Genomic DNA, 26,551 nt, shown 5'->3' with positions numbered 1-26,551 from the left:
AATCTTTTCAGCTATGTATGTGACGGCCACTAAATAACGATACTTAACTCTAAAATGAAAACAAAGTTAATCCATTGCATAATAAATAAAAATGCCAACATATAGCCAATATCCTATTATTTACCTGGACTTTTCTCGCACCCCCTGGAATATCGTCTCACACCCCCAGGGGGTGTGAGCACCCCAGGTTGGGAACCCCTGCTATAGAGAGAAAGATTAAGATCTAGATTGACAATGTGGTGGTTAAGGCACCAAGCTAGAATCAGGAAGATCTAATTCTAATCCTGTTTTAGGCATTAAATTAGAGAGCTGATCTAGGGCCAGTCACTCACTCTCGGCTCTAAGTAGGAAGTGATAAACCATTTCCAAAAATCTTGCCAAGAAAACTGTAGGGACTTGCTCATGCAGTGACCAAATGTCTGGACTGACTTGAAGGATTATCATCATCATCATCATCATCATCATCATCATCATCATCATCATCATCTACCACTGACTTTTCAGATATAAATATGTTGGATTCTATATCTTTTGATCTATAGTAATGCTTTTCAGAGCACTTCAGTGCATTCCCTAGTCTTTTATTCTTTGCGGTGCTTTTGTGCCACACAAGCACCTTCACTATTTCTTGGGATTGCAAAGTTAACTGGCCGGGACATGGAAGAATGATTAGATGGAGTGATGGAAATCCCCCTTTCAATCATCTCCAAAGAAGAAAGACATGATAGATGGAGGAAACCAGGAACAGGAAGGAATACATCTGGATATAATTATATGTTAAGAGCATGAAAGAATTTCACATATGCATTTCACAATGACCAGGAAAATGAAGAATGTTCTCACCAATTCAGAAAAGTCATTAAAGAAAAATTGAAAAAAAAAATTATCCATCCTAACACACTGAGAAATAAATTGAGTTTTAAAGTAGAAGTAATCTGGTTACTGAGATTTATCTCCTGTATTTATTCTTATTAAAGAAAAGCCTCTTTAATCTTGCTTTTGATTGAAATCAGTTGGTGACTGCTTGACAGTGATTATTCCAAGGAATGAGGAAGCCTCCTGGTGTTCACTTCAGCGGAAATGATGCAAAACTGTATTTGCAGCATTTCCTCTAAAGTAGCAGCTAAGAAGAACATTCATCACCTTAGGTGCTGAAGAATTTCTAAAAATCATTGGTATCATTTTGTCTTCCTCCATTCAGCCCAAATTTTTAGTGATTTTATAATTGCATTATTCTAGTATTTTCTATTTTTAGAAGCATAAATGTTAATATTTATGCAACTATTTTTGAAATATGCCTCAAAAGAGTAGTCTCATTTTAAACACTTCTTTAAAAATCTCATACCTAATAACATTCTGAAATACTAAGCTTCAATACAGTGGAATGATGATGCAGAAATCACTTTCATTAGTTGGTGTATTTCAAAGGATTTGAGAACGTTAGTAAGATGATTTATTGCAATCTTAAAAACCAGTTCATGGATTTGTCCTTATACCCTTAGACTTTGGGATCAGTAAAATCTTATGCAAGGATTACATGTACATAGTACCTCTTGAATATTTTGAATCCAGACCGTCTCTCCAGACTATTTGATTGGAATCTTGTATATAGGGAAGAACCAGAAGATTTCTGAATGCCCAGCATAGAGGTCCCACATAGTTTAATGATGAGCTTAGCTGTGCAATCAGCCCCATCTCATAATTCAAGATAATATAATGTTCAACTAAAAGAAGACCACATTATACACTTTTGCACACAATATATCAGAGAAATAGTTCATTTAATTTTGGAAGACACAAAATTGAGGCACATCAATGTCCGCAATTAATAATATTTGGGTCACCTGAGGACTAAATCAGTTACAGAATAAAAAATCTTTAACCATATCCCAGTACCATATTGAGCAAGTTTCACTAATATTTCTAACTGATGGATTGCGGTCCAGAGGCACCTAAAAGAGCAAGATTGTCGGTATATGTATTTAATAAAAATAAAACAATAACAGCAATAACAACAACAACAATAATAATGAATTTCAAATCACCTTCATGTGTTGTCAAGAAAACCATAGGGAACACTCTATGAAATCAACAGAAATTGATATATAGATGGACATATATTCAACTACTGTGCTACTAGATATGTAGATGGACATAAATTCAAAATGTAAGTTGTCACACTGCATATTTTGTAACCTTTTTAAGGGACATAAAATAGTAAGGAATGTTTTCATAAAACTTGATTACAACAAGCCTTATAAAATGTAATTAAAGCTAATCTAATAATTGTGTAAATACTTGGTGAAGGCAGAATATTAAATATATCTTCAAACTGCAGCTCTACAGCCACCCCATAAAGCGCAGGTATGGTCCAGGTGCAATCAGCAAAAAATGGATGATTTCCAGGATAGTTGGGTAAAGAGATAAATCCAAATTGATTGTCTTGAGTGATGTAAACATTTCCTCCACATGATAGCATTTTTAAAAAACTATTACCATCGGGCAGATGGTACAGAATAATAAAAACAAGGACAAATAGGCTGAAAAACAGCTTCGATCCCAGGGCAGTAGCTCTTTTGAATTCTACTGTATAGTGCAGTGTTGGTGCGGTGTCGGGGGTTTCAGTTCAAAGTGTGGAGTGTGAAGGATGTGTGTTTGTGTTTATTTTCATGGTCATGATGTGCATTGAAGATGAGGTTTGATTTCGTTGTACGAGGTGCAATGACAATAAAGTAAAGTAAAGTAAAGTAAACTAGCAAGTAAAGAAACACAAATAATCTACTGAATAGGATTCAATGTTCTCTGTGACCCGGGATTTTCCAAACATAGACTCCCAGTACAGTTCACTTTGGTCATACTATCTGAGGCTGCTTTGTACTATAGTACAATAAAGGCACTACAATAAAGGTTGCAATCTGTACACAATTAGAATGGCAAACTCTACCTACAATTTCTAACTGTTTCATGGACTTCCTATAACCTGGCCTGCCAACTGGAAGAGAACGATCAAGCAGGAGCCTACAGAATGTGAACAGTCTCCCTGCGTTAGAATGAAGTTGTGGCAGAGACCATGGATAATGCATCCTTTTCTGAATTCCTCAAGCCAAAATTAGACCATACTGTATAAAACTCAGTAAACTGAATTTACATTCTTCTCCTAATATAAGCGAGACAGTTTATCATTTTTCCACCTTTCATTTATTTATTTATTTTGCATTTCTTTCATCATGTGTGGCTTCCCTGAAGCAATCTGGAACATTATATGATGTCTTAGGAAGACTAATTTTGATATGTGAAACAGGATCGGTGTACTCTATCCATCAAAAGGAGCCTTTTTTTACAAATGGGTGAAGGATTTTTTTATTTATTTACTGTTAGGTATGTTCTGGATATTACCTAACTGACATAATTAAATTATAAAACACCAAAATTATTAAAATACCAAGAGAAAAATTGTCATAAATGGCACATGTATCAGTATTTGAAAAGTATGGCAGAAGGATGCATTTGGAAGGCCTTGGAGACCTGTTATGTATGTGGGCCTGGGCCCTAAATGTTCCCCCCCCCAATTTTTTTTATTTTATTTTATATATACAATAATTCCATTCCATTTCAACGATGTGTTGACTAGGTACATATTTCTTGTGCTTACAATTTAATGCTTTGCTTACCAATATAACAATAATCACATTTTCTTGTAAATATTATCTAATATATCTATTTTTAACAATCTTATCTTATTGCTTTATATAACTATCTTGTTCACTTTAATTTGTTCTATTTTCTAACCATTGATAAAATAAATTCCACACCATATAATATTCCATTTCTTCTTTTTCTTTGTCAATGTTAACCTATTCATTTCTGCACATTCAAATATTTTCTCAATTACTTTTCCCTCTATCGGTATCTTATTGCTTTTCCAATTCTGAGCAAATACAATTCTAGCTGTTGTTAATACCTGAATGATTAAATATATTTTTTCTTTACTGGGAATTTTTTTACTGGGAGTTTATTTTTATAAAAATATCTCAGGTTCAAAATATTCTTGAAATAAAAATATTTCAGGTTTCTATGTGTTCTTTGATGATTTTTTTCCAACCATGTGTATATTTTTGTCCAATATATTTTAGCTTCTGGGCCCCAAATGTTTGAAGAGCACTTTTCTGGGCTATATTGATTCTGATTCTGATTCTGCCTAAGTAAAGTCATACACTTAGGCAAGAAAAACCAAAAGTACACATATAAACTGGGTGAAACCAGGCTCAATAGCAGTAGCTGTGAGAGGGATCTTGGAGTCTTAGTGGACAACCAGCTAAATATGAGCCAGCAGTGTGCAGCCGCCGCCAAAAAAGCTAATGCAATCCTAAGTTGTATTAACAGAGGGATACAGTCAAGATCAAGGGAAGTACTAATACCACTCTAAAAAGCCTTAGTAAGACCACACCTAGAGAACTGCATCCAGTTTTGGTCACCACTTATAAAAAAGATGTTGAGACTCTAGAAAAAGTACAGAGAAGAGCAACCAGGATGATTAGGGGACTGGAGGCTAAAACATACAATGAACGGTTGCAGGAACTGGGCTTGGCTAGTCTAGTAAAGAGAAGGACCAGGGGAGACATGATAGCCGTCTTCCAATATTTGAGGGGCTACCACAGGGAGGAAGGGGTCAAGCTATTTTCTAAAGCTCCTGTAGGCCAGACAAGGAATAATGGATGGAAACTGAACAAGGAGAGATTTAACCTGGAAATAAGGAGAAACTTTCTGACAGTGAGAACAATCAACCAATGGAACAGCTTGCCCTTGGAAGTTGTGGGAGCGCCATCAGTTGAGACTTTCAAGAAGAGATTGGACTGCCATTTGTCAGAAATGGTGTAGGGTCTCCCGCTGGGGTGGGGGGTTGGACTAGATGACCTACAAGGTCCCTTCCAACTCTGATTATCTGTATCTGATGGCCTCTAACTCTCTTGGCTGCTATTTCTATTTCTTTTAATTTTTTTTGCATTGTGTTTTAACTGTGCCAATCAGAGATTGAGATGATATACAAATTGAATGGATAAATAAAATAATTTTTGACCCACTAAATAATGTTTCTTAAGATAAATCTTTAAAATGTCTAGATGGAAGTTGAATCCCAATATTTCAGCTATAATGTGCTGTTTGTTGGTCTTATGATAACTTATTGGGGCTTAAAAGAAAGTATAACCACAAGATTCAGTTTGACTGCTAGTTCAGAGCCCTTTAGAAATATTAACGCAGCATAAATCTATAAATATCTGTTAGCCTTTAAACCAAAATGGAAACTTCATGCCCAGTGGTAATAAGGTAGATAATAACAATTGCTAGGGAATGACAGTAAGGGAATATGTTCGTACCCTGACTTCTCAGAAGCATTTAATTAGTTATGACATAAGGAAGCATCACAATCTGGCTCACTTTTATTAGTTGACTTTCCAACGTCATCCAAATCCATTCAAATTAAAGAAAAGTAATAACACATTATTCTAGTTATGTTGAAATGTCACCTGCCCGAGTTTCTAATTCACATGCTGACTGGTAATTCTAGGAGCTGTGGTCCCGAAACATCTAGAACAGGGGTTCCCAACCTGGGGTGCTCACACCCCCCGGGGGTGCGAGATGATATTCCAGGGGGTGCGAGAAAAGTCCAGGTAAATAATAGGATATTGGCTATATGTTGGCATTTTTATTTATTATGCAATGGATTAACTTTGTTTTCATTTCAGAGTTAAGTATCGTTATTTAGTGGCCGTCACATACATAGCTGAAAAGATTCAATCCTACCATATATTTAACGCGTTCAGTAGTTCCTAAAGTCTAAATTTCAGGGGGTGCGAGGTTCGAGTGAAATTTCTTTAGGGGTACGGGGCAAAAAAAAAGGTTGGGAACCACTGATCTAGAAGATACCAGGCTGAGAAAGGTTGATCCAGTAGGCTGATTGTTTTTGTCAAGTTATGGTCCTGAGTCATTGTATGAGAATGTCTGATTTAAAATTTCACTGATTTGTTGACATCAATCCACAGCCTTTATTTATATTACGTTCTAATACTCACCAAGGCTTTTGCCTCATATGTCAGTTTGAAACCCTGGCTTCCATTAGTGCTCCCAGAATTGAAGTGGATAAATAACTGGTTATTAGTGGTGAATATTAGAGGGAAGGTATTGTTATCACAAAAGTGCCCATTTCTGTTCTCTGGTACTCTAGTGTGGTGGAGCAGAGAAATCTGATCCATTTCTAAGCTGAAAAATAAATGGTGAATAGAGTCAAGGAGAGAAATTTGTTAAGGCATGATCCATGAGCAATAATTTAAAAAACATACAGTGAAATCTTATTTTAATAAACTAATGTGGAGGTAAAGTGTCTGTTATTCCAAAGATCTGTGGAATTCAACTAGCACCTCATTGCAAGGATGCAAATATGTCAGCACATAAGTTGATCCAAGGGATAAACAAAAATTTTATAAAGTATTGATATATATATTATGTTTGTAAGTAAAGAGTTTTCATTCACAACAAACCTGCTAACACAAACCATCTCTCATGTGATAAATTAGAAATATATTACTAAAATTTAGAGAACTTTAACAAAACTTAATTCAATAAACTTGGGACACATTCTCAAAGTAGATCACTGCTCATTTGCAGATTTTCATGCTAAATGGGTAACATTTTGGGAGAAGGTGATTTTTTTTACCATGATTATAATGGAAAGAATGAAGGTAAAGTGCCAGGAAGCAGATGATCTAAGGCTACAGAGAATTATTATAGCACAGATCAATGTCTTTAGGGTCATAAAGAACAATCAGGTATTCACTGATTCAGAAAGAGTGAAGGAAAAAGCTAGATTGAAAAACTGCAATAAAAATTTACATATATGTCTTCATGTCTATTGACTGCATTTCTAATCGTCATTTAGCTCCATTTTGATCTACATTAAAGAGATAAGTTTGCCCAGTAAGGTGTCCCTCTACTAGAGATTTGAATGAGGGTTTGTTTGGAAAGCTGAAATGTTTGGAAAGCTGGAATTCACAAACTTGTCAGAAGATAACAGATAATCAGAGTTGGAAGGGACCTTATAAGTCATCTAGTCCAATCCCCCATCCAAGTGGGACACCCTACACCATTTCTGACAAATGGCAGTCCAATCTCTTCTTGAAAGTCTCAACTGATGGCTCTCCTACAACTTCCAAGGGCAAGCTGTTTCATTGGTTGATTGTTCTCACTGTCAGAAAGTTTCTCCTTATTTCCAGGTTAAATCTCTCCTTGTTCAGTTTCCATCCATTATTCCTCGTCTGGCCTACAGGTGCTTTAGAAAGTAGCTTGACCCCTTCCTCCCTGTGGCAGCCCCTCAAATATTGGAAGACTGCTATCATGTCTCCCCTGGTCCTTTTCATTAGACTAGCCATGCCCAGTTCCTATAACCATTCTTCATATGTTTTAGTCTCTAGTCCCCTAATCATCCTGGTTGCTCTTCTCTGTACTTTTTCTAGAGTCTCAACATCTCTTTATAATGTGGTGAACAAAACTGGATGCAGTATTCTAGGTATGGTCTTACTAAGATGTGGTATTAGTACCTCACTTGATCTTGATTGTATTCTTCTGTTAATGCAATTTAGGATCGCATTAGCTTTTTTTGGCTGCTGCTGAACATTGCTGGCTCATATTTTGCTGGTTGTCCACTAAGACTCCAAGATCCCACTCTCAGTTACTGCTATTGAGCCTGGTTTCACCCAATCTCTATGTGTACTTTTGGTTTTTCTTGCCTAAGTGTAGGACTTTACTTTTTTCTACACTGAATTTCATTTTGTTAGATATGGCCCAATGTTCTAGTCTGTCAAGATCCATCTGGATCTTGAGCCTATCTTCTTGGGTGTTAGCTATTCCTGCCAGCTTAGTATCATCTGCAAATTTGGTAAGTTCCCCTTCTATTCCTTCATCTAATTCATTCATGAAAATATTGAAGAGTACTGGGCCTAAGACAGAGCCTTGTGGCATCCCACTGCTTACTTCCCTCCATGTAGACTTAGACCCATTAAGATCTACTCATTGAGTACGGTTTGTCAGCCAGTTGCAAGTCCATCTAGTGGTCTATTCCACTTTTTTCTAGCTTACTAAGAAGTAGGTTGTGGTCTACTTTGTCAAATGCCTTGCTGAAATCTAAATATATCATGTCCACAGTATTTCGCTGGTCTACTAATTTAGTCACTATGTTGAAGAATGAAATAAGATTGGTTTGGCATGATCTGTTTTTAACAAACCTGTGCTGACTGCTAGTTATTATTTTATGTGTTTCTAGATATTGGCAAATCTGTTTTTTTATTATCTTTTCCAGTATCTTTCTGGGTATTGATGTTAGGCTGATTAGTCTGTAGTTTCTTCTGTTTTTTTCCTTTTTTGAAGATGGGAACCACATCAGTTCTTTTCCAATCCTCTGGTAGTTCCCCGGTGCTCCAGGATTTTTGAAAGATATGGTGCAGTGGTTCTGAGATGACCTCTGCCAGCTCCTTTAAAACTCTGGGATGTAATCCATCAGGCCTCGGTGTTTTGTGTTCATCAAGATCAGACAGGTGTTCTCTTACTATTTTTTTTGACAGATGTGAAGTCAGATGCCCAGCAGCAAAATATTAATTGCAACTGTTATTGTTGTGCATAAACAAATCTTCTTTGAGACACCATTTTAACAGTGGAAGTCATTTATACATTCCACAAGGAGCAATATATCCAAGAACTGATAGTTGATTGATCTTTATTTTAATGATATTCTATAACTGGACAGGAATTTATGCATCAGTAGGCAGGGATACATTTTTATTTGAGCATTGTTGAGATTACATAACATTGCACTTTATCTCACTTTATAAACATGCAAGTATGCCTCACCATATCTGAAGACAAATTTATCATCACTTCATGAACCATGAGATTCCATGTCCGAAGTCAGGAGGTTGAGCTCCCCTATTGAGTCTTGTGCTCTGATAAGCCAAGTGCAATCTACAAAATTTCTGTACTTTGAAGGCCAATCTGGTGAGAACAGGGGGAAAAAGGTGCTTCACCAGCTGTTAGGAGACTCCACAGGCACCTGCCACCAAATCAGGAGAAAGAAAAAGAGTTCCAGTTTAATAGTTACCCAATTTGTTTCTCTTCTTCCTATGTACACTAATGTTCATGGGATCTACAACAAAGCACAACAAGGAATGTTCTTTCTGCGCCAACTCAGAAAGCTCAAACTGCCCAAGGAGCTGCTGATTCAGTTCTACAGAGGAATTATTGAGTCTATCATCTGCACCTCTATAACTGTCTGGATATATTCTGCAATCCAACAAGAGAGACTTCAGAGAGTAATTAGGACTGCACAAAAAACAATTACTACCAACCTGCCTTCCATTGAGGACCTGTACACTGCACGAGTCAAAAAGAGGGCTGTGAAAATATTTACAGACCCCTCACATCCTAGACACGAATTGTTTCAACTCCTACCCTCAAAATGACTCTATAGAGCACTGCACATCAGAACAACTAGACACAAGAACAGTTTTTTCCTGAATGCTATCACTCTGCTAAACAAATAATTCCCTCAACACTGTCCAACTATTTAGTCAGTCTGCATTACTATTACTATTAATCTTCTCATCACTCCTTACCACCCATCCCCTCCCACCTGTGATTGTATGATTGTAAATTTGTTGCTTGGATCCTTACAATTTATATTGACTGTTTCCTAGTATGATTTGGTGGCTTGTTTTTACCCTATGATTATCATTAAGAGTTGTACCTTATGAAACTGTCTTTCTAAAGATTTCTCTGTGCATGTTCAGAATACAGGTAGTCCATGACTTACAACAGTTCATTTAGTGATAGTTCAAAGTTACAACGGCACTGAAAAAAGTGACTCATTACCATTTTTCATACTTATGACTTTTGTAGCATCCCTATCATCATGTGATCAAAATTCAGATGCTTAGCAACTGGTTCAGACAAGGTCATGTGATCACCTCTTGCAACCCTTTGACAAGCAAAATCAATGGGGAAGCAGATTCACTTAACAACTACAGTAACAACATATCAACTGCAATGATTCACGTAACAATTGTGGCAAGAAATGTTGTAAAATGTGGGAAAACTCACTTAACAAATGTCTCATTTAACAACAGAAATTTTGGGCTTAGTTGTACAAGGACTACCTGTATTCTTTATTGAAAATTGTTGAATAGATCCTGGTGTGAGGGAAGGATTGCTCTTTAATATACTAGCTTAGCATAGCTAATTAAAAACGAGAGCCAGTTTGTCTAATGGTTATAGCCCTGGACTAGGAGGAGAGTTCCTTAGTCACGGAAATTGTACAGGTGTCAAAGGCAAACCACTTCTGAAAAGTAGGGTTGAAAATAGATCTTGAAATAAACCTTTGTCCTTGAAATCACCAGGAATCAAGGCTGAGTTGTTGACAAAGAAATAAAACTCCCAATATATACATATCACAGTTTAATAATTATATCTTATAAGCGATACTAAGCAAACTCTAGAATTTCTGTATCGAAATAATATTGTATTTTTAAGGGTGGCAACCAGTGTTGTTGTTTTTTTAAACAAATTTTATTAATTTTACAGACAAACAAAGCATCATTAGACATTAAAGACATTAAACCTCTTTCCATTATAAATTTTTACAAGGCAGATAAAACATTGTTTTATACCATACAATTCTAATATATCCCATTTCCACTTAAATATTTTTTTAGCAGATTTCTCATTATTTCTCTTTGCTCTTATTCAATTACATTTCTTCTATATTTATCCATTTTATACTCATCATATTCATATTTCCCTCTGCCTTGTTTACAAATATTCCTCTCGCTCTCTCCCAAGGTTTTATTAAATCTCAATCAAACATACACACACAAAACACAAAAACATAAAACTTCTTTTTAAAAAGTAGCTTGGCACCGGATTATCTCTCTTTGTATGGACTTCAATTAAATTCATGTTCAGTTTATATGCCATTACCTATCTTATTACCCTTCTATATCTTCATTATAACTTCTCCCCGCTTTCCACTCTTCTTAGTTCTATTTTATTTATTTCATCTTAATTTAAATCATTATATTTGTATCTTTTGTCCATTCTTTTCCAATTATCCATTTATCTCATTCATATTAGAAAAAAAATATTTCCCCTGAAATCACTAATCGAAGTATGATGCCTTTCCATCGCTCCCCTAAATTAACATTTAAGGTAACACCTAATTCCCTATCTAATTCTGCTTAGTACATTCTACTTACTAAAATAGTAAATCCATAAAGTAATTAAATATATAATTAAACATTAAATCTCATAGCATTCCAATTATCTATTTCAAAAACAAATACCATAATAATAAATTCATACAAACATCCACACAATAGTCAATTAAACTCTATACTTAAACTAAATATTTTAAACATTCCTTTTAATACCGTGTTTCTCATATAATAAGGCCGGGTCTTACTTTTTTTTGAGCCCCGAAAAAATGGCTAGGCTGTCTTTTCGGGGGTGACTTAATTCCCCCCCTTGCATCTTTGGGCGGGCGGGCGGGCGGGCAGCGACGGCTTGGATGTTGACCTCGGCGTTGGTGGGGCACTTCATATCGGGGTCAATGCAGGCAGCACCATATCTGGGTGTGCAACAAAAGTACTTCCTAATGGCAAGCCCCCCCCATCATTCCCCCCCATTTTGCATATTTTAATATAGGGCTTAATTTGGGGGGGAGGGGCTTAATTTCATTTCATGCCTATAAAACATGCTGGGACTTCCTATTGGGGGAGGCCGTATTGTTGGAGAAACAGGGTATTTTATTAAATCTTAAAATCTATCATTATTAAACCTTTAATGTTTTAATCTTTACTTAAGCCTTATAAAATTCTAATTTTCTATTTCTAATACAAATACTACAATACTATCATGTACCTTGCAGAAACATTTTGGAACAAAATTATACATTACCCATTATCCCTAAAAAAGATTTCTTTTCCACATCTTGTTTCATACCTTTGTGGCTTTTTTCCCCTTCTTCCTTCCTATTTTGTCCCATCTAGTTTTTTTAGCCCCCTTCGCTCCCCCCCTCTGTTGCATTTCTCTTTTCTTTTGCTTTCTAACATTGTATTGATTTTGCATCTTATTTTTCTCTTTCTTGGATGTTTTTTTTAAGTCTTATGTCCTTTTTCCTTCCTCTCTTTTTCCTTCCTTTCTTGATCAGCTTTGTAGACTCATTATAGATGGCTTCTTCTTCTTCTTCTTCTTCTTCTTCTTCTTCTTCTTCTTCTTCTTCTTCTTCTTCTTCTTCTTCTTCCTCTTCCTCTTCTTCTTCTTCTTCTTCTTCTTCTTCTTCTTCTTCTTCTTCTTCTTCTTCTTCTTCTTCTTCTTCTTCTTCTTCTTCATCCTCCATTAATTGTTGTGTTTGTTGATAAGTGGCAAGCGCCATTTCTAAAAAGCAAAAAATTTCTCTCACACCGTCTTTACCTTCTTTTTTTTTTACCATATTCCTCTCTCAGTTCATCAACAGATAAAGCCATTATAAACCTTTTCTTCTTCTTTTTTCTCTTCTTCTTCTTTTTAAAACAACCAAGATAATTCAAAGCTTGAAACAATTCCCCAAAATCCCAAAGTCATCAAACAATCCAAACAGAACACAAAGTTCTTCACACTTTTTCTTCCTGGGGTAATATCAATTGGCAAGGGAAAAAAAACCCAATCTGTATTTTAAAGTCTTATTACAATTAACTTCCAATCTCAAAATCTTCCAGGCATCTCCTCCAACAAAATCTTAATAAAAATTTTCCTTTTGTCCTCTCCCTTCCCACTTATAACAGAAAGCTTTAAATTTTTACCTTCTATAAAATAGCAGGATTTTCAATATCCATTTGTTAAATCCATGTGGAAGGAGAGTAAACTTTCTCTTTAAACACTTTCACTCGCCACTTGTAAATTTCTTATAGAAACAAAGTATCTTTCAAAAAATCAGAATTTTCAGGATATTACTTGTATCTTATAGTCCCAGTTCAGCCAAAAAACTTTCGCTTCAAAACTTTCTCCTTCTTCCTCCAGCACAATCTTGTCCAGCTGTCAGCTTCTTTGTGGTGGCCATTGCTGACCGCCGCTCCACCGCCTTGAGAAAAGAGGGTTAAGCCGGGTGGGGAAGGGGTCTGCGAAAACCCCAACTCCCTGTCCGGATCCCTCCTATCTTCGGCTGCCTCTTCGTGGCAGCCTTAGCCTCCAGATCCATGGATCGGAGGCACCAAAGCGGCCAGCGCGACAGGGATTGCGCAAGGATCGCAAATCCCTGCCGCTAGCGAAGCCGACAAACCGGAAGTCTCAGGGTGGCAACCAGTTTTGAATAAAGTAAAACTGGAAAACTTTTTCTAGAATTAATGTGCACCATATTTGGATTCTCATATTTTCTTCCATCTTCAACAAAATATATACATGGCCATATGACATTTCATATAGCTAGTCCTGACAACATTCATTTAACAATCATTCAGAGTTACAATAGCAGCAGGGGAAAAAGAGACCAGTATTAACAAATGAGGCAGTTGTAACTTTGTAATATATATATATGGGTACTGTTCTACATGCCAGTAATTACATTCTTCTAAACCCAGCATTTCCTTCCTGCTGCTCCATTAAAAGATTAAACAATATCTTGTGGAGTGGTGGAATAACCTGAGGCAAACACAGAGTGAACTTCAGCTTTTACTTTATTATAGCAATAAAGGGTTGCCACGGCTGCCGCGCTAACAAGGTAGCCAGCTGGCAGACAACAGCTGATGCCGTTGACAGCTCCCTTTTATAGCCGGCTGTCAAACGGCATCAGCCAATAGGAACAGTCTGTGTTCCCGCTGGAAACACGGACCGGAGTGAAGACTTCAGCTCAGTCTTTTCCGAACGCCACACTCCTTTACCCCAGAACAGAGCATGCGTAGTCCTTCAGATAACCCGGGCGCCTGCGCAGGGGGCCAGATCTTCTAAGTCCTGAAGAAGCTGCTGCTGGAAGGAACTTTTCTACTTGCTGGGCAACTTCTGGTGCCGACGAAGCTGGCGTCTCGGCTTGAGGCGTTTCTGGGCGAGGGACAGATGGCTGTTCCGGTAGGCTTGCGTTCCTGTCAGATCCGAGGGGAGTTTCTTTGGGCGCCGGCGGTTTCTCTGTTGCAGGAATGTCTTGAGGGCCATCTGCAGACGCACTCCAACGCCTTCTAAGCTGATCGATATGGTGGCTCCAGATGCACCCATCTTGCAGTTGGACCCTGTAAGACTTAGGACCAGTTACCGCCACAATTTGCCCAGGCATCCACAAAGGGTGTCCCACGTAGTTCCGGACATAGACCTGGTCATTCTCAGTGAACTCCCTTGCCTAGCTTTTTGACCCTAGGGGTGTGACAGGGGCATAATGCGGATGGAGTCTGTCTAGGGTGGTCCTCAGACGTCTACCCATGAGAGGTTCAGCCGGAGACCTATTAGTGGTGGCACAGGGAGTTGTGTGCTGGGTCAGGAGATACTTAGCGAGCCTAGAGTGCCAATCTATAGGCCCAAACCTTGCCAGGGCCTCCTTAACTGATCTGACTGCCCTTTCAGCCAGGCCATTACTGGCAGGATGAAAAGGAGCTGTAAGTGCGTGCCTTATTCCTAGGTTGGCTAGGAAGACCTCAAACTCACAGGAAGTAAACTGGGGGCCGTTATCAGACACGATGGTGTCAGGGAGGCCATGGGTAGCGAATATCCTTGATAGAGCCTTAGTGACAGCTTCTGAAGTTGTGGTGGTCATCAAGGTCAGTTCTACCAATTTAGAAAAAGAATCAACCATCACCAGGAATGTACGCCCATGAATGGGGCCAGCCAGATCAATATGCACCCAGGACCAAGGGGCCACAGAATCTTCCCACCTGCCTGGAGTGGATGTGGGTGGAGCAGGTCTGGTAGCTTGGCATGGCTGACAAGCATTCACCCAACTTGTAATCTGAGCATCCATGCCTGGCCACCATACATAACTGCGAGCCAGGGCCTTCATCCTGACAATGCCGGTATGGCCCTCATGCAGGACCTTTAAAACTGAGTCTTGCAACTTGGAAGGGATAACTACCCTTGTTCCCCAAAGTAAACAGCCTTGCAAAGAAGATAGTTCTTGCTGGTGAATTTTGAAAGGCGCGAATTCGGGGGCATAAGGAATTGCTGGCCACCCCCTTCCCACCCAGTCAAGAACTTGGCCGATTACCTTGTCCCTGGAAGAGTGGGCAGTGATGTCGAGGGCAGTGATGGGGAGTTTGAGATTGTTGATCTGGAAAACAGCATTAGTTGGTGCAGGATCCTCCACAGGAACAGGCAGGGGGCAGCGACTAAGAGCATCAGCGTGGCATAGACTCTTGCCAGGTCGATGAACCAGTGTATAGGAATAGGCAGCCAGAAATAAGGTCCACCTGGTCATTCTTGGAGACAAAATCTGAGGAGTTTGTCTTTCACCAGACAGAAGGCCTAACAGAGGCTTGTGATCCGTGATCAACTCGAAATAGTGTCCATATAGAAACTCATGGAATTTTTTGACAGAAGCAACTGCAGCCAAAGCCTCCTTGTCAATTTGGCTGTAGTTGCGCTCAGCTGGGGAAAAAGTTCTGGAGAAAAAGGCAATGGGTGCCTCAGAACCGTTAGGCAGTCTATGACTTAAAACAGCACCTATGCCAAAAAGCATCTGCTGCTAAAACTAAAGGTAAATGTTCATTAATTGTATCAGGACAGCATTGGATGTAAGTGATGATTTGACAGCATGGAAGGCATGGGCTTCCCTAGGTCCCCAGTGCCAGGGGGATTGCTTGTCCAAGAGTCTGTGCAGAGGCTCTGCAACGGAAGCTTGATGAGGCAAAAATGAAGCGTAAAAGTTAAGAAGTCCTAAAAAGGCCTGGAGCTCAGTTTTGTTAGTTGGCATGGGTGCCTCGTGAATAGCCCTTACTTTGGATTTGATTGGGTGAATACCAGAGGCGTCAATTCTGTATCCCCAAAATTTTACCTGTGGGGTGGCAATAGTGCACTTGTCTTTCTTTAACTTAAGACCATGCTGTCTGAAACAATCGAGGACTCCTGTGACTCTTTGCAGTAACTGAGGCTTGTCAGGGGCAGATATTAAAATGTCATCAAAATACGGAATTACGCCCGGTAATCCTTGAAGAAGTCTTTCTATTAAGGATTGGAAAATTCCTGGGGCTACACTTATGCCAAATTGGAGGTGGCTACATTTGAAAGTGCCCCTGTGCGTTACAATAGTTTGTAGTTCAGTGGCTGTGTCATCAACAGGGAACTGTTGATAGGCCTGTGACATGTCTAATTTAGCGAAAATGGTTCCTGGCTCAAAAGAATGTAGTAGGTGCTGGATAACAGGGACTGGATAGGCGCTGATTTGTAAATATTTGTTCAATGACGTCTTGTAATCCGTGCAGATTCTTACGCTCCCGTCTTTCTTCAGGGGTGTCACTATTGGGGTTTCCCATTTTGCGAAGTCCACAGGCTCTAATACACCTTGTTTAATTAATTTGTCAAGCTCCATGTCTAATTTGGGGCGGATTGCAAAAGGTACTCTTCGAGGCTTTAAACGGATTGGTACTGCCTGAGTGTCCAAGTTGAAAGATATTGGGGTTCCTGAATAACAGCCCAGCCCCTCGCTGAACACATCAGCATAGTCATTAAACAAGGTGTCCACTTCAGCATTTGTAATAGAGTGGATTCCGCTTATATGGAGGCCAAGGGCAGGGAACCAGTCTAACCCCAACAGGCTAGGGAGGGCACCATCCACTACCACTAAAGGCAAGTGACCTTTAAAATTTTGAAATTGTACAAAAAACTTGCCTTTTCCAATGACTGGGATGGTTCTGCCTTGGTAGTCGCGTAGGGTTAACTGGCAGCCGTGAAGCTTCTTCTTAGCCATTCCGGGAAGTAGTTGTTTCAAGGTGCTCCATGAGATGATGGACAGTGCTGAGCCTGTGTCAACCTCCATCTTGCAAGGTTTCCCTTCTATAGAAACAAAAACACTAATTTTGTTAGAGCTTTTGTTAGTCAGTTTGGCTTGATAGCAGGTAAAACAGTCTTCAACTTGTTTTTGGAAATGTTGGGTTGTCTGAGGCTTTTGGGCAAAAGTCTTTCCTGCTTGACAGATCCTGGCTAAATGACCCTTCCTTTGGCATTTTAGACAAATGGCATTCCTGAACTTACAGGATACCCTGAGGTGGTTTCCCCCACAGCTTAGACAAATGGGCTGATGCCATGGAGGTAGATTGGGGTTTGGCCTGTTTTTCCCTTGACTGGTTTTTTGCTGCCTGGGGCGATTTACATCATTAGCCTCTTCATAGCCTTCTTCTGAGGAGGCTTCATCGTAATGGATGGCTGAGCTGCCCTGGCTAATTGGATTTCCCTGAATTTCTGCTGTTGAAAGTGCAGATAGTTCAGCAGCTTGAGACTCTTCAATAGCTATTGTCAGGGTTAAGTCTCGTTTAGCCAATAGACACCTTTGTAGCCTTAAATCCCTGACTCCACAAACTAGTTGGTCTAATAACATGTCTTCCAGATAGTCTCTAAACCCACAATGCAAGGCAGCTGTTCATAGGGCAGCCATGTACCCACTAATAGTCTCTCCCTCAGCCTGAATCCGTCTCCTAAAAGCATGACGCCTGGCAATTTGGGATGGCTTAGGGGAATAGTGGTTGGAAAGAATTTTCTGCAATTCTTCCCATGGAACAGTCTTAATTGAACGTGGAGCCAATAATGCCATAGCAGTATCAAACACTGTGGCTCCGCAAAAACTTAAAAAGTAGGACTTTTTCCTATGGTCGGAAATGTCAGCAAGGTCTATGGCATCTAGGAAACAGTCAAATCGGTTTCTGTAGGACTCCCATGTTCCCGCTGTTGGTCTAAAAGGCGGGAATGCAGGGTTCAAAGTCATCTCGACTCAGCGGTGCCGGATCTTTCGAAGTTGAAATTCGCGCTCGCAAATAGTGACAGTAGCTCTTAAAGTGACATTCAGCTCGGTAGTGACTTCGGCTCTTTTTGTAGTGACTTTGCTCAGCGATTCTTTGCCTGGTTGCCTCTTATAGGTATCCCGTCCTCGTCGCCAGTGTTGTGGAGCGGCGGAATAACCTGAGGCAAACACAGAGCAAACTTCAGCTTTTACTTTATTGTAGCAATAAAGGGTTGCCGCAGCTGCCACGCTAACAAGGTAGCCAGCCAGCAGACAACAGCTGATGCCGTTTGACAGCTCCCTTTTATAGCCGGCTGTCTAACGGCATCAGCCAATAGGAACGGTCTGTTTTCCCGCTGGAAACACGGACTGGAGTGAAGACTTCAGCTCAGTCTTTTCCGAATGCCACACAATAACTCTTTGAACAATTGATTTATGTGTAAGACAGCTGGAGCCGGTTGCCAGGGGAGCTCAGAAGATTCCAGATACATTCAATAGTCAATGGATAAGGTTCAGGAAAACTTGGGCTATTGAAGGCTCCTCTCTCCATATGGAAGGTACCCCCACAAGCTTTCAGGGGAAGCAGAAGATGAGACAAAGTAAGATATGGAAATGGAGAAAATAACCCCAGTAGGATAAATGGGATGACTCTTAGTCAAGCATGGAATTCATCTTAGCAAAAGCAAATATTGTTTGAACATTATGGCTTATAATAGAAAATCCTAGTTGTAGGAAATAAGTGGCTTCGTTCCTCCCATCTTAGAAGTATAATCTCCAGAGTTTGTTATTTATTTTTATGTATCAGATTTATAGACTGCCTGCATCGCTCACAAATCTCACCTGTCCAGATCACACCTTTTACCAATTTAGTACTGCTGCATCAAACTGTGCAGAAAACCTTGAAATATGTCCATAATTTTTCCACTAAGTATTCAAAATGAACTATGATTAATATATACAGCATGGCTGGCTCAGGAATTCTAGGAGTTGAAGTCCACAAGTCATAAAGAGTCCATCATTTTCCATCCCATTTTAAAGTATCATGATCTCTTAACGAATTCTGTTCTAAACAAATAAAATCTCTGTTTAAAAGTTATAGGCAACCAGTACTGTACATTTCTCATACCTTGCAAAGGAGCACTGGAATTATCCCCTTCCCAAATTTCTACATAATCAATGCTGAAGCTATGCATATCATTTTCAATGTCAAAATCAGTGAATGATATCATGTAACGTGGTTAACTGTTGAAAAAGAATGGTACTAACATTGCATTTTAGAGATGACTGAATGAAACTTTCATTCTTGTTATTATCTATCCGTATAATTTGGATAGAACAGATTAATCATGAACAAGGATCTGCTGTGGATCAGACCAAAGTCATATCTAGTTCAAGCATTCTATTCCATGCAGCTAATCGGGTGTTAGGCAAATCTTTAAGAAACTGGTCTACAGCTTCCATTTATGTAAATCACATATTACCATAATCAATAGTAATTTTGAAAGCCTTATTTAACATGAAATGATCTACTTTAAAAGCATGTAATCATCCATCAATATATCAGAAGTTACCAAATTCCACATTAAGTGATACTCCTGTATTACAATAAAAAAAATCTTCCAAGAATATCTATAAGTTGATTAAATGTTGAGAAGCCTGAATATACCATAGATGATATTTTTTCTTTTAAATATAAATTTGATATGAAGTCTAAGCTGTCCTAAACAATTTTATATACAACTAAAATAATTTTTAATCCCTTTATCATTGAACATAGAATTGGTGTGAAAGTGAATTCATGCACTAAATACGTTTCTGATTTGTTGCCTATAGCTCTAGAATTTAAAAAGTAATTTACTTAATTAAAGTTTGATGAAATTTATCTAAAATTCCTCTAACAATGATAATTTTTTACCTTTAGAGGGAAAAACAGTAAAAGACAATATCTAAGCATGGCGCTCTTTTAGATGGTTGCGTTTTGAAAACGAAGATGTCAGTCAAGCAGTATGTGATATGTGATTTGCAATTTGTTCTTGATTTTTTAAAATATAATTTTTATTAAGGATTTTAATTACAATAGTAAAAACTAATACAAACTAAACTTAGAGAAAAAGTACAGAAAAATAATAAACAGTGTAGGAAAGTGAGAAAAAAATAAAGTATAAAAACAAAAGAAGAATAAAATAAAATAAAATAATAAAAAGAAAATAAATATATAAGAAAATAACATTAAACCTTGGCCATGAGAAGTGTAAACCAATTTAATAACTTTTCACCCCTCTTCTACTTAAAAGAGCTGTGGTGGTGCAGTGATTAGAATGCAGTGTTGCAGGCCGACTCTATCAACTGCCAGGAGTCCTGACTGGCTCAAGGTTGACTCAGCCTTCCATCCTTTCAAGGACAGTAAAATGAGGACTCAGATTGTTGGGGACAATAGGCTGACACGTAGACAGGGCTGTGAAGCACTATGGAGTGGTATATAAGTTCTAAGTGCTGTTGCTATCCATCTATATCTCATCTCTTATTTATAAAACATCAGTATCAGCAAAAAAAGGATTACTAGAACACAGCAAAAAACAATCTTATTTTAACTTTGATCAAATAAACTAACTTTTTTTCAGTTTATTTCTAACAGTCTTAATTTTTAATTCAATAAAATATTGTTCTTGGGGCCACGGTGGCTCACATGGTGACTCTGGGCCAGTGCACCACTGAGCTCAGTAGCTCGGTGGTTCAATTCCCGTAAGCGAATAAACCATGTAGGGACAAGAAAGAAGCCTCCCCTGAAAGCCTACCGGCATTCAGGTTTCCCACGGGTAAAGATAACACTGCCCCAAAAAATTCCTTTCAGAGAGGCAGCCAGCCACCTCAGTGATCCCTGGCTAACACATGCCATATGCTAAATAAATAAATAAAATGTTCTAGGATTTGATTTCTCTTCCATTCCTCTTTATCCCATCCCAAAGATTTCATCAAAGCTTTATCAAGCCTCTTTTTATAGTTCCAATGTGAAAATATTTTCCAGGTCATTTTTAAAAAAATTAAAAAATCCAATTTCTGTTGCATATCCATAAATCATTCTTCTCCAAATCATTTTCTGGGCCTATATTTGTACTTCTATTTTCAATACTTTCTCTGTTTTGCCAGATAAAATTTGTTCCACATCTCTCAGATACAGTCTTAGATATAATCCGATTCTAGTAAATCTATAGAAGGAGACAGAATTACTGACAGTGTTGATATTATAGTTACTAATTTCTGGCTCTGTTCTTCTTCTCTTTTAACATTTCCAATGTTATAACATTTTATGTCAGTTTGTAAGTTTCAGTATTAACCGGCATCAAAAATAGGCTTGAATTTTTTTTTCTGCTTAAAATATTTATTTCCTCTAGCGTCCAGTTTCTAAAGTGTTCACTCATTTTTGTTATGACCTGCAATAACCTGATAGCCAAAATATAGCTGTTTCTCACAAAAAGCTGTCTATCTTTTATAGTTCATGCCAAAAACTTATAATAAAATTCAATTTTCCAAATTTATCTTTATAACTTTCTTGGATTAAAATCTTCACCATATCTTCCCAGGAAGCTAAAATGTAATGTCTTGATTTTTATTTGGAATTCTCTATGTACAATTTAGTTTTCTTTCCTTTCTGTATCTAAGTTTTCCTTTTCCTCAATAAAATATATTTTATATTTGAGCCCTAGGCTATTTTCTTTAATAAAGGAATGTCTATCCTTCACAGGACTGCATATTTGCCTGGCCCTTTTCTGTATTCTTGACAATCTTATAACATTTTTGTAAATTTTGAGTTTCCTGGAGTTGGAAAAGCAATGCATATTTCTCATTATTATTTCCCAAAGCCAAACAGACAATAAGAATCTGAACAAAATTATTTAACTCAACACACTAGATATATCAGAAAGTGCTACAAAGCTGATAGAAGAATGTTGCACCTATTTCCTTTTAGAACAAGATATTAAGCATTTCAGAAAAAAATAAGCTACCTCCAGGAATTGCAATAATCTCCCTTTGCACCGGGGTGGGATTCAAATTTCTTAACAACCGGTTCTGTGGGCATGGCCTAATTTGTGGGTGTGGCTTGGTGGTCATGTGACTGGCTGGGTATGGCTTGTATGAAAATATTGTAAATATATATATGTAAAGATTGAATTTTTTTATTTTAAAAAAAGAGCAACTTTTACCCAAAATCAGGCAAAGCAGGCAGGCAGATTGAGCTGCTTGCAGAATCACAGCTTCACTCCCAGATCTACCTTTCTGCAATTTGCTGCCTGAGTCTGCACTGAAAAATAGAAGCTTCAATCCTAAGGAAGGTTCAGCTCTGCTCTCAGGCCACTTCTCCTTCCCCCAACCCCCTGAATACCACCTGGGCCTCAGGAAAGCCTCCTGGGTGGGGCAGGTGGGAAGGGGAGGAGCCAGCCAGTGGTGCGATTTGCCGGTTCTCCAAACTGTGCAGAATCGTAACAACCGGTTCTATAGAACTGGTCCGAACTGGCAGAATTCCACCTCTGCTTTGCCCCTAATCTTAACCATAAATGGTCTTACTTCTTTCTCAGTTATATATTCCTTACGAAGATGCATATTACAAACTGGTGTTTCATTAAATATCACCAACCAGGTTTGAAAAAGAGAAATTTCCTCTAGTTTTGTGCAAACTGGAATTATAATTTGCTTTCAACAACATCAACAACTATAACAACACGGAGAATAATAATCATTAGGTAAAAGGGAAACAAGGGATATGCAAACCTTCTTGTCATATTGTATTAATGTTCTAATGCTATGCCTAATTATGATTTGGATACCCAAACCAGCTGTATTACAGTTAAAAAATAGGGTCAGCTAGGAACTATTCCAATAAATAGTTGAATTTAAGCAGTAATGTTGTGCTCTATAATAAAGTGAATCCTTCTCCATTAAATTTATGCAAAGTTAATAGGTCTTGTAATTATGATCTACCGATTTTCAAATTACAAATTCCAGTGTGGGCTAAGAAATTGTTCATCCAATGTTCACTAAGAGGAGCAGTACTTTTACCATAATGTCTAAGCTACCAAAAAGTTTTTAGTGTCACCATATAGTTTGTTAACCTATATTACAGCACTGCACAGGCATCCACAATATACTTGTGACATATGTTGGGGACCTCTGACTTAGCACACTTCATGATCCTGGCCAGTCTCTTAGACTAGATATGACTAGAGTAAACTCCAGATATGAGAAACTAAAATTAAAAGACTAAATATATATAGGTGGTCCTCAACTTATGACCACAAGGGTTGTACATCGCAATGGCCATTATCCTATTCTCACTAAATGCAATTATTAAACAAATGTATTGATTGTTAAGTGGGCTACAGGGTGCCTCCCAAGTCCTTCCCCACGTTTGAGGCACTTGGTGCTCTGTTTCCCGATCCTTGGTGTTGCCTGTAACTCATCCTAATCCCTAGCTGTTTATTCAGCCAGGCAAGAGGACCTAAGATGGCCAGCTGAGCAATCACTATACAGAGGGCAGTTACAGCCTGTAGGACAAGTCCTACTTTCCATCAACTATCCAATAGCCTCCCAAGGGTTCCACCTGCCCACATTTATCCTCTCCCAAGATGGCTATTCAGCCAGGCAAGGGGGCCTAAAGCTGTCAACAGAAGCAAATGGTTGGCTTTGGAGAACCTGGCGGGATGGATAGGGATAACCCTTTGATTGGTTGTAAGGATGGGCAGTGGCACTGCAATGTTCATACTTTTGAAACCATGTCCTAAGTACCATTTGAGAGGTCTGTCATAACTCTGAACAGTTGCTAAATGAGAGGACTACCTCAACTGTAAATTTAATTTCCAGTTTGCATGTCCATTTTTCTTATGCCAGCAGGACTAGTTTGTACAATGGTTTCCTTTAGGTTACAGCTTTCTTTATGGTCTATTGTGTTTAATGCTGAAAAATCAAGACTAAACACTTTATCTCATTTTGCACCAGATTGTTAAATCTTTTCACATTAAATCCCCATAAGAAGAGATTAAGATATAAGCATCACTGATATTTCCCATCTAACAGGATGCAGAATTTCCTGCAGATAAGAAAAGGAGGAATTCTGCATTGTTTTTACAGAAGAGGAGAGGATATTAGTCATTTTGCTTTCTCAGCAGGGAAATATGAATTTATTAACTTACATGGTTCTTGAGCTCAAATAATCCAGCCACAGTTCTGATTATTTGGGTGTATTACTGGATACGGAGGAGAAAAAATGGCTCCACCAACTGAATCAGCCTCTAAGACACTTCCACAAACTTTGGAGTAATAAGAAATATGCAATTGTTAGAGTGAATGAAATTAAAGAGTTATAGTATAGAACTCAAAAGGGGTGAGTTGACACAGTATAGCCAAAAGATTACAACATAGATAAAAATCTACTAGAATCCATCATTCTCAACTTAAAACTTTACAGAGAAAAGTGTGTATCTAGAAAGTGAGTCACAAAATCAATATATAATTGGAAAAGTACCTGGTTGGTACCAATCTGGTTTGAATAAGCCCTGCAGTGGTGTTTTTTTTTTTTTTTTAAGAAAAACATTAAACAGAATCAGCTTCTATTTGATTCCTGCACTTTTTTACAATGAAAATTTAAGGGTATATAGGCTTCATATTAATTTTCTGAACATATATTTTTAATCGTAAATATTTCCCAGTGGAGGCTTTTAAATATATTTTACAGATATGCAGAATTTATGCAGAATTTTCCTGATGCCTACTTTAATGTAATTCCCTTAACATATGTTTTAAAAACTGAAAACAATATAAATAAATGTTTAGAACATGAAATGTAACATAGAAATTGAAGTACTACAAGGTGTGGGGTGCTTTGTATAGAACGTTTCTGAATAGCACTCTTTCTAGGATCTATCTTTTTTTAAATTGACACATTTTGTTTCCTGGGAAATTATGGATGTTAATAAAGTATTTTCAAGAAAATGTTTTGAACTGCACCAATTATTTATCCCATTGTTTTTCTTTTTTAACAATCCTAGTTCTTTTCAGATAGTCCCTAGAGCAATTCCCCAGCCAACTGCTATGAATACATGGGAGACTCAAGGAGCTGCTGTTAGTTGGCATGGACAGGCCAACATTTGTGATAGTTCAGAAGAGGGGGAATGGATAATGAGATTCAATTTTACTATCTGTTCTGTTGGCGTGGCTTGGTGGGCATGGCAGGGGAAGGATACTGCAAAATCCCGATTCCCTCCTCCACTAACCTGCTTTCCAGCTCCATTCTCTTGTTCAGGGCAACGAAAGAAGACCCAGCCGATCAGCTGGGATTCGGGAGACAGAGAATAGATGGGGGCGGGCCAGTCAGAGGTGGGATTTGAAGGTTCTCCAAACTACTCAAAATTTCTGCTACCGGTTCTCCAGAACTGGTCAGAATCTGCTGAATACCACCTCGAAAATGAATTGATTTCTTAGAGATTAGTGTGTGTGTGTGTGTGTGTGTGTGTGTGTGTGTGTGTGTGTGTGTGCACATAAGAGTCAGTGTTCCTGGTGACTGCCCAGACTAGCCCCTACAGTTTTCTTGGCAAAATTTTTCAGAAGTAGTTTCCCATTGCTGCCTTCCTAGGATTGAGAGAAAGTGACTGGCCCAAGGTCATTTGGCTAATTTTGTGTCTAAGGTGGGTCTGAAACTTACCATCTGTTGGATTCTAGTTGGTGCTTTGACCATTACACCAAACTGACTCTCATTTACATCTTTTTAAGATGTGCAATTGGGCAAACTATACTTCAGCTGCTTTTCCTCACAGAGTTATGTCCTGTTGTATTTGAAACTTCCAGCAAAAACAACAACTTTTAATTGTTATTATTGTCCTAAATTAATCCAAAGCCGCAATGCTTAAATGCCTTTTTGGCCAAGGATATTAGTCTAGCAGGGATTTTATATCACTGAGAAACTTGCCTTCAGTGAAGCAGGCTTAAAAGCCTTGGGGATGTATAGATGAGTCAGAGCGAAACCGCACAAACATGGTATTTAGGATAGATGTGAAATAAGAAGATTGCTGCACACCCACAGACTTTTCCAAGAAGTTGAGCTTCCCTATTTGGACCATCAAAAACCTGTAGGCCAAAAGAGTCAATACAACTTTAGAATTACATAGTTTAGTTGTCCCATAAACAACCCCAATATTTTATAAGTATTTGAAATATATTTTATAAATGCATTACTTGCAAATGTAGTACCAGCCTACCTGTGTTTTAAAGGCTAGCAGGAGATTCTCCTTAAAGTATTTTCATATTAACAATGCATTTGATGCTGGCTAAAATTGTTTGGCAGTTCCCTGTTCAGTAGTCCCATCTGTTTTAACATGGTTGACTATCACAGTTCTTATTTTCTATTAGTTCTTGCAGAAAAGGTATATTGCAGTTATTATCAGTGAGGGACCTACATTTGTTGGAACCCAGGAGATGTGTATTCTCTGCTGTGATGTCCACCTTGTGGAACATCCTTTCCCTTTGAAATTAGATTTTCCACATTCTTTTGACTTTTTTTTTATAAAGCTAGGCTCCAAT

At 38.2% G+C, this 26,551-nt stretch overlaps 1 pseudogene; it reads right to left on the bottom strand.

The window, feature by feature from the left end:
• Window positions 1-1,522: 1,522 nt before the first annotated feature.
• Window positions 1,523-6,251, bottom strand: LOC148128846 (cubilin-like; annotated as a pseudogene).
• Window positions 6,252-26,551: the final 20,300 nt, after the last annotated feature.

Source organism: Notechis scutatus, chromosome Z (genome assembly GCF_049901735.1).
Source record: "Notechis scutatus isolate UNSWTSFEM ecotype Mainland chromosome Z, rNotScu1.2, whole genome shotgun sequence".
NCBI classification, from domain to species: Eukaryota; Metazoa; Chordata; class Lepidosauria; order Squamata; family Elapidae; genus Notechis; species Notechis scutatus.
The sequence above is the reverse complement of the archived record's forward strand: the minus strand, read 5'-3'. Positions and strand labels throughout refer to the sequence as shown.